General features: G+C 31.6%; 1 pseudogene; it reads right to left on the bottom strand.

The window, feature by feature from the left end:
- Positions 1-1,506: 1,506 nt before the first annotated feature.
- On the bottom strand, positions 1,507-2,530 carry LOC108692415 (annotated as a pseudogene).
- Positions 2,531-7,493: the final 4,963 nt, after the last annotated feature.

Raw genomic sequence — 7,493 nt, 5'->3', positions numbered from 1 at the left:
ATATATAATATATAATATAATATATAATATAATATATAATATAAACGTATGTATGTACATATGTACTGGATATCGCAGATTATCCGTATACTTCTTTTAAAACGAGGAAAGTGATTATTTTGAAAAATATTTCAGATGAAGTTGTTGAGGATCAGGGAATGTATTACAACGTATGCAATTGACTTTGGGTGGCGTCGTAAGTGTCAAGGTCGACTTGAATTTTTCAAATGGGAACCTATATTTTTTATTGCATATTCTCGTAGTTCATCTCGAAGCGTTTTCGAAACATTTTACAAAGTATCTATCTTTTTAATTGAGAGCTTCCTGAGTTATGAGACTTCAAAATTTTAATATCATCGGTGTTAAAATTACTCAAGATGTACTGTGTGGTCGCACGATCGGATTTACATCTCTTCGTGTTCAATTAAAATTTCTGACCGTGGATCTCCACGCAGTACATCTTGGGTAATGCTAACTGAAATTTTGAAGTCTCATAATTCAGGAAGATCTCAACTAAAAAGGATTGTATCTAGTATTTCAAAATGTCTTGACGTCTAGAATATGCAATAAGAGGTATGGGATTTAAAAAATTCAAATCAACGACGTCATCTAAGATCAATCGCATACGCTCATATGTGTAATGCATTACACTTGATGCCCAACAACTTTATCTCTCTCTGAAATATTTTTCAAAATATCCATATCTCTTGTAAATTGGTGAGAGAGACCTGAAATATCCAGTATATATACAGTGTTCCATAACTTTTAATTAATATTTCTGGGAGTGAAAGAGAAAATTTTGAACTAATTCCTTTTCCACTTTTGGCTTAGGCCATTATTTATTGTGTTATTAACGATTAAAGTTGATTAATTAGATAGCGCACAGCCGGAGGCAGTGCACAGGAACATAATATATCATGGAACTCTTCGCATTTACTATACATTCTCTCGATTGAAATTTTATTCTTATTTTTTATATTAACAATAATATATTAACAATAATAAATGATTTTATAAAGACCATAATGAAATTAAATAAATAATAAGTAAGCATATTCAAGCCTATAGCGGTCGAAGCTAAATCTTTCAATAAATAATTCAAAGTGAATTATATATACTATATATGTATATACTATACATGCATATATATCATATTTTAGTTATTCAAACTGCGCGCCGAATTTTTTCCGCACTTACAAACAATTAAACTACTGGAATAATATCACAAATTAAATTAAATTGACAAGCAAATTTTGATGTTCAATCCAATATCATAATATTAATGTGCTGAAAAACTTCAAATAAATTTATTGCGAAAAATACTTCAGCCGGGACTTAAATCCGGATCTCTTGTATTCCATATGTTTTAAGCCATTTTTATATTAATAAATAAATGCCTAAATCAATAAATATAAGATATAGTAAAAAGAAATCCATTATTTTTGCATGAAATTGAAGGCTTTATTTAGTATAGTTAGAATGATCTGATTTAGGACAAATATGCACCGTTTTGTTCGATAACTTGTTGCCATTTTGAAGGTAATTCCATTATGCCTCTCTCATAGAAACCCTCGTCCCTATTGACAAAAAACTAGGACAGTCGATTTTCACAAGCTTCTCTTGAGGCGAATTTTTCACCAGCAAAATTATCGCCATAGACAGGAACAGATGGTAATCACTTGGAGCCAGGTCCGGACTATAAAGTGGATGCATAAGAACTTCCCAACCAAGCTCCCGGAGCTTCTGGCGAGTCACTCGATCGATGTGTGTGGCCTTGCGTTATCCTGATGGAACACAATTCCTCTCCTATTGGCCAACGCTAGCTGCTTCTGGATGATTGCTTCCTTCAGACGGTCTAATTGTTGACAGTACAGGTCCGAATTAAGAGTTTGGCCGTAGGGGAGCAGCTCATAGTAGATGATTCCCTGCTAATCTCACCAAACACACAGCAAAACCTTCCTGGCCGTCAATCCTGGCTTGGCCACCGTTTGCACCGGCTCACCGCGATTCGACCACGACCGTTTTCGCTTGACGTTATTGTAAGTGACTCACTTTTCATCACCAGGCACTTCAGAAATGGGTCGATTTTGTTGCGATTCAGCAGCGATTCGCAGATGAAAATTCGGTCCATGAGGTTTTTTTGCGTTAACTCGTGTGGCACCCATACATCGAGCTTCTTTTTGTATCCAGTCTTATTCAAGTGGTTCCAAACGGTTTTTTGTGCAATGTTTAGCTCCTGGGCAATCGAAACAGTGCTTACATGACGGTCGGACTCGACGATTTCCATTATATTTTATCGCCATTTTCAACAATTGGCCAATTGGCCCAGAGCGTGGTGCAGTTTTGACATCAAAATTATCGGAACGGAATCGACGAAACCAAAATTGCGCGTGATTGGCTATTACAGTATCAGAACCATAAACACTATTCACATTTTCAGCCGCCTGGCTTGCGTTTTCGCCTTTATCGAAGAAAAACTGTAAAATATGGCGTATTTCCTCTTTGCTGGTGTCCATCTTTGACGCACACTCAAACAATACTGAGTCAAGCAATTACAAAACTGTCTGAGAAGTTTTTTTAATACGAAATCTTATCTTTCTAACGCCATCTAACGTAACTCGATCGCACTTATACAACACGAGACGCAAATTACTAAAGCCATCTATTGGAAAAATAATGGATTTCTTTTTACTACACCTTATAAGTACGTATATTAACACATCATTTATAAATAATGAACAAATAAGTAGATATCAATAAATTATTTACGAATAATTTAATTTGATAATATCTTACCAATCTTCGTTTAATACGAAAATTCCATTAGTTTTAGTTATGTTGCTAGATTGCTAAGTTAGCTGCGGAAATAAAATAACTAAATTGAATAAATGAATTAAATAATTGTGTGAATTAAACAAATAAACAAATAAGTAAATAAATAAAACTAATCAGAATAAAACTAATCAGAAATTAGACAAAGTGGAAAAATCTGTCCTTTTTATATTAAAAATTACAGGATATTAAAAAAGGTCCGATTTTTGTCTAAAAGAATAAATAAAAGAAATAGTGTTTTTTTGTAGATGTTTTTGACTTCCTGAATATGATAAAATTATTAAAAAATTTATGGCACTTGGGAACACCTTGAAAAGTAAGTAAGAATATTGAAATTTCAAATATATCATATTCATACTCAATTTTCAAGGTGTTCCCTATCGATCCAATTTTTTATTAATATTATTGTATTCAGAAAGTCAAAATCTATAAAAAAAAACGTTATTCCTTTTATTTACATCTTTATGGACAAAAATCGGCCTCTTTAACATCTCAGCAAACGAGAATGGATTGAAATGAATTGAAATGAATTCGGATTTTCGAGAAATATTGATTCACGAAAATGAATGTTTAAAATGAATGTTTTTCAATCCTGAATGCATTTCTATTCATTTATAGGAATTGGAGCATATCTCTATGCCTTTCAATCTAAAAATAATATTAGCTTTTTCTATGCATTGTGAATACTGTTCAATTCAAAATTTTATTAGAATAGGAAATGCATTTTTTCAATCCAATTGCATCCAATTGAATCTAACTAAATCCAATTGAATCCAATTAAATAAAAAAAAATGTATTCGCTATTTAAAATACGCATTCGGATAGAAAAAAATTTCAATCCATTTTAATCCATTCTTATTTGCTGGGATCCTCCTTTCTAATTCCTTGTAATACTTATTTTTTATTTATTTGTTTATTTATTTACCTATCTGTTCATTGATTTATTCATTTATTTATTTATTAATATGAAAAATTAAAATAAAATTTCAATCCAGAGAATACATAATAAGTATAAGAAGTCTGGCATATTACACTCCTGCGTACTCCACTGTCTGATTAATCAACTTTAATTATTAATAATTCTGTAAATAATGGTCTGACAATGGATCCTCGCGAAGTGTTAAATTTTGATTTGAATGAAACTTTATGTACTTTGTGACGTTTTTCACCATAAGGATCATCCGATGATCGAAATAGCGTGGCATTATCTAATACTGATTGTAATTCCAAATTAAAATTGAAAAAGGCTCCAAAGATTAAATCAATAAAAGAGTAAGTCAATGAGAGCTGACATAGTTGTAATCAAAAATAATATATATGTCAATCATCAATTACAGACCTTGGGTTTCTACATGAGGTATGTTGATGATTGCAATCAATATAGGAGAAAAATATTGATAATTTATGAAGTACCATATGTTTAATAGTTACTATCCTCGATTAAATTTTATTATGGAACGAGGCGGCAATTGTTTGAATTTTTTGGATGTAATCTTAACAAAGAAGAATGAATTTTGATATATGATATCACAAACTTTCATTCTCGGCATCTAAACTTCGTGTCATCCCGAGATACCATAAAATGGGGACAATTATGGATTTGATAGACAGTTTTATTACAATATTATCGCATCCAATTTTCTATGAGAAAAACCTTAAGTTCATGATTAACATCTTACTGATTATCTTTTAAGACTAATTTTTCAAAGCATTAAAAAAAGGCTACATACTAAATTCGAATAATTTAATAAGAACACATGCCGAAAGAATATTGCCAATAATTTAATTATATATTGGGAGTACAAATTAGTTCGGTCCGTTCAAAAATGCATTTATTTCAAAACAAAATGAATGAACAGATCAATTAAAATATTGTCCATCGCTGCTTACTACGTTTTCCCATCTCTCAGGCAATTTTCGAATTTCATTTCGAAAAAATGATTCGTCTTTGGAGGCGATCCAATTTTGGAGCCAATTTTCGATTTCTGCAAAAGAAGTGAACCAGTGACTTGCTGCATCCTTCGGAATAACCAGTAATCAGAAGGAGCAATGTCCGGAGAATACGGCAGGTGCGGTAAAACATCCCATTTGAGCATTTCCAAATATTTTTTTATGACTTTAGCGACATGAGGCCGAGTCATGAAGAAGAATAACTTTATCATGTCTTTGCTCGTATTCCAGCCGTTTTTTTCGCAATGCACGGCTCAAACGAATCAATTATAGCCAATACCGATCGCCCGCAATGGAACGCCAGGTTTCAGCAGCTAGTAAACAAGACCCTTTTAGTCCCACCAAATACAGAGCATGAATGTTGGTGTTGATGTTGAGGTCGATGGCAACGATTGATCGGGCTTAGCGTAATATTTTTTCTTGTCGTAGAATATCCACTTCTCATCTCCAGTCACAATCCGATGCTTTTCTCTGTTGTTTTTGAATCAGCTGTTCGCAAGTGAAAAATCACCTTTCTCTCGGTTTCAGTTCATAAAGCACTCAATTTCCTTGTTTTTGAATCATTCCCATGGCTCTCAATTGTACAGAAACGGCTTGTTGAGTTACCCCCAATGATTTTGCAAGCTCCTCTTGCATTTGACTCTGATCTTCTTCGAGTAATGCCCTAATTCTTCGAATTTTTTTGGCTGTCCAGAGCGAAGCTTCTCTTCAACTCCATCTTTGAAACGTCGAAATTATTCCCTACATGATTTATCAATTGGAGCAGTGTCATCATAAACTTCGACAAGCATTCGATGGGCTTCAGCCGCATTTTTCTTCCAATTAAAGCAGAAAATCAAAACCTCCCGCAAATACTGCTTGGTTAACAAAATTCGACATTTCAAACACAGTAAAAATCAAGATTTTTGTATGAAACTCAAAGCGATATAAACTGAATATTATTAGCAGATGTTTAACCTCTCTGAAACCGCCAAAATCAGCTGTCACTATGAACCATTCACAACAGCTGGAACTATCTTTAGGGAAACGGACCGAATTTGTACTCCCAATATAAAAAGTTACAAAGGATGAATTTTTATGTAATAATGGTATATACCTTTTAATCATTTTTTAAATGACATATCTCAATTATTCAAGAAAGGGAGGATGGCATTTGGAATAATTCATGCATGAAAAAATGAGAGTGGAATAGATCTACTGAGGAATCTATTGTAAAAAAAGTGCATTATACTATCTACTACAATATTTTATTTTTTTTTGTGATAGAAATTAGCCCTCGTGTGTTAGCTTTCTCCACTAGATCTCAAAAACTGTTCAAGATATTAAAAAAAAGTTTTATACAAAAATTTTACAATAATTGTCTCTATTTATTATACGTCAGTAATATTTTTTTAGAATATTTGGCTACTATGCCGAATAGGGGAAGCAGCTCCGATGAGCTTCACCTTGACATATGGTATAAAGAATCCTAAATAATCTCTACCAAGTTTTAGCCGTCGCTCGTCTTTCATTAAAATTATTAACAAAAGAAGTTTGAAAAATTATGTATCTTTTCTACTATACAAAACAGAAATTTTCTGCTTTAAAGTATTTTACAACTTTCCACGCGAAGTGACTCTCATTCCACTTTCTCCCTGCTAATATAAGAAAGAAATATAAAAAAATTATATAAAAAAGTATTTTGAGCAGGAAATTTGTTTCATCGAAGTTTGGACACACAATTGTGTCCAAAAGTTAGATTTTAATAATGAACTTTTTTTTGTTAATAATTTTTTAACATATAACAGGCTAAAATCTGGTGAAGGTCACTCAGGATCATGATGTAAACGATGGAAAAACACTAGAATTTTAAGATAAAAAACTCAGAAATTAATAATTTTTTCCTTTTACAGTTTCCTTTGACAGTTTTTTATTTCGATATTTTTTTAGGTCATTTAGATCTGTTTGCATTGCTTGAAATCTCCCAAAATTTTTGCACTTAAAGTAATATTATTAGAAAAATAGATTCAGGCGTTGAAATTAGAGAAGGCACAGATACTAAATACAAAGAGTGCAAGCAATGCAAATAGATCTATTAACCTATTATTATCTCATCAAGAATTGCAACAGCCAATAATACATATTTTCGCTTCGATATGAAATTATAAAGACAAAAATATAAAAAAGTATCGAAATAACAAGAAAAATGAATTTTATTTCTTCTTCTACAAATTTAACGGGAATTCTAAGATTTTTCATGAATTTTATGTAATTTGTTCAAAAACACTGTTTTACAGTAAAAAACTAGTTTTTTTACTTGATACTTTTCTCCGAAGTAAAAAATATCGTTTTTTTTACATCTCTAGTCATGATCTTGACAACATATATCAAGATCAAGATCATCGGAGCTATCTTGCCTATTTGGCATATTTACCGAATATTTATTTAAAAACTTTTTTTGAAAATTTTAAAAAATAATTTTAAAAAAATATTAACGCGAATAAATACAGCTAATTTTGTTGCAAAACTTTTGTACAAAAAAATGTTTTTTTGTACAAAACATTTTTTGATATCTCGAATAGTTTTCGAGATATAATGGAAAAAGCTACAAACCGCTCTATACATAAGTGATTTCACTCCAAATCGTTTTTTTAATCGCAATGATATTTTTTAAATTCATCTCTTTAAGCTATAAGTACACAAAGTTTCATTAAGATCAGAATATCTCTTGT

This window comes from Atta colombica, unplaced genomic scaffold (assembly GCF_001594045.1).
Source record: "Atta colombica isolate Treedump-2 unplaced genomic scaffold, Acol1.0 scaffold7, whole genome shotgun sequence".
NCBI lineage: Eukaryota > Metazoa > Arthropoda > Insecta > Hymenoptera > Formicidae > Atta > Atta colombica.
This window is presented reverse-complemented; position numbering and strand designations above follow the sequence as displayed.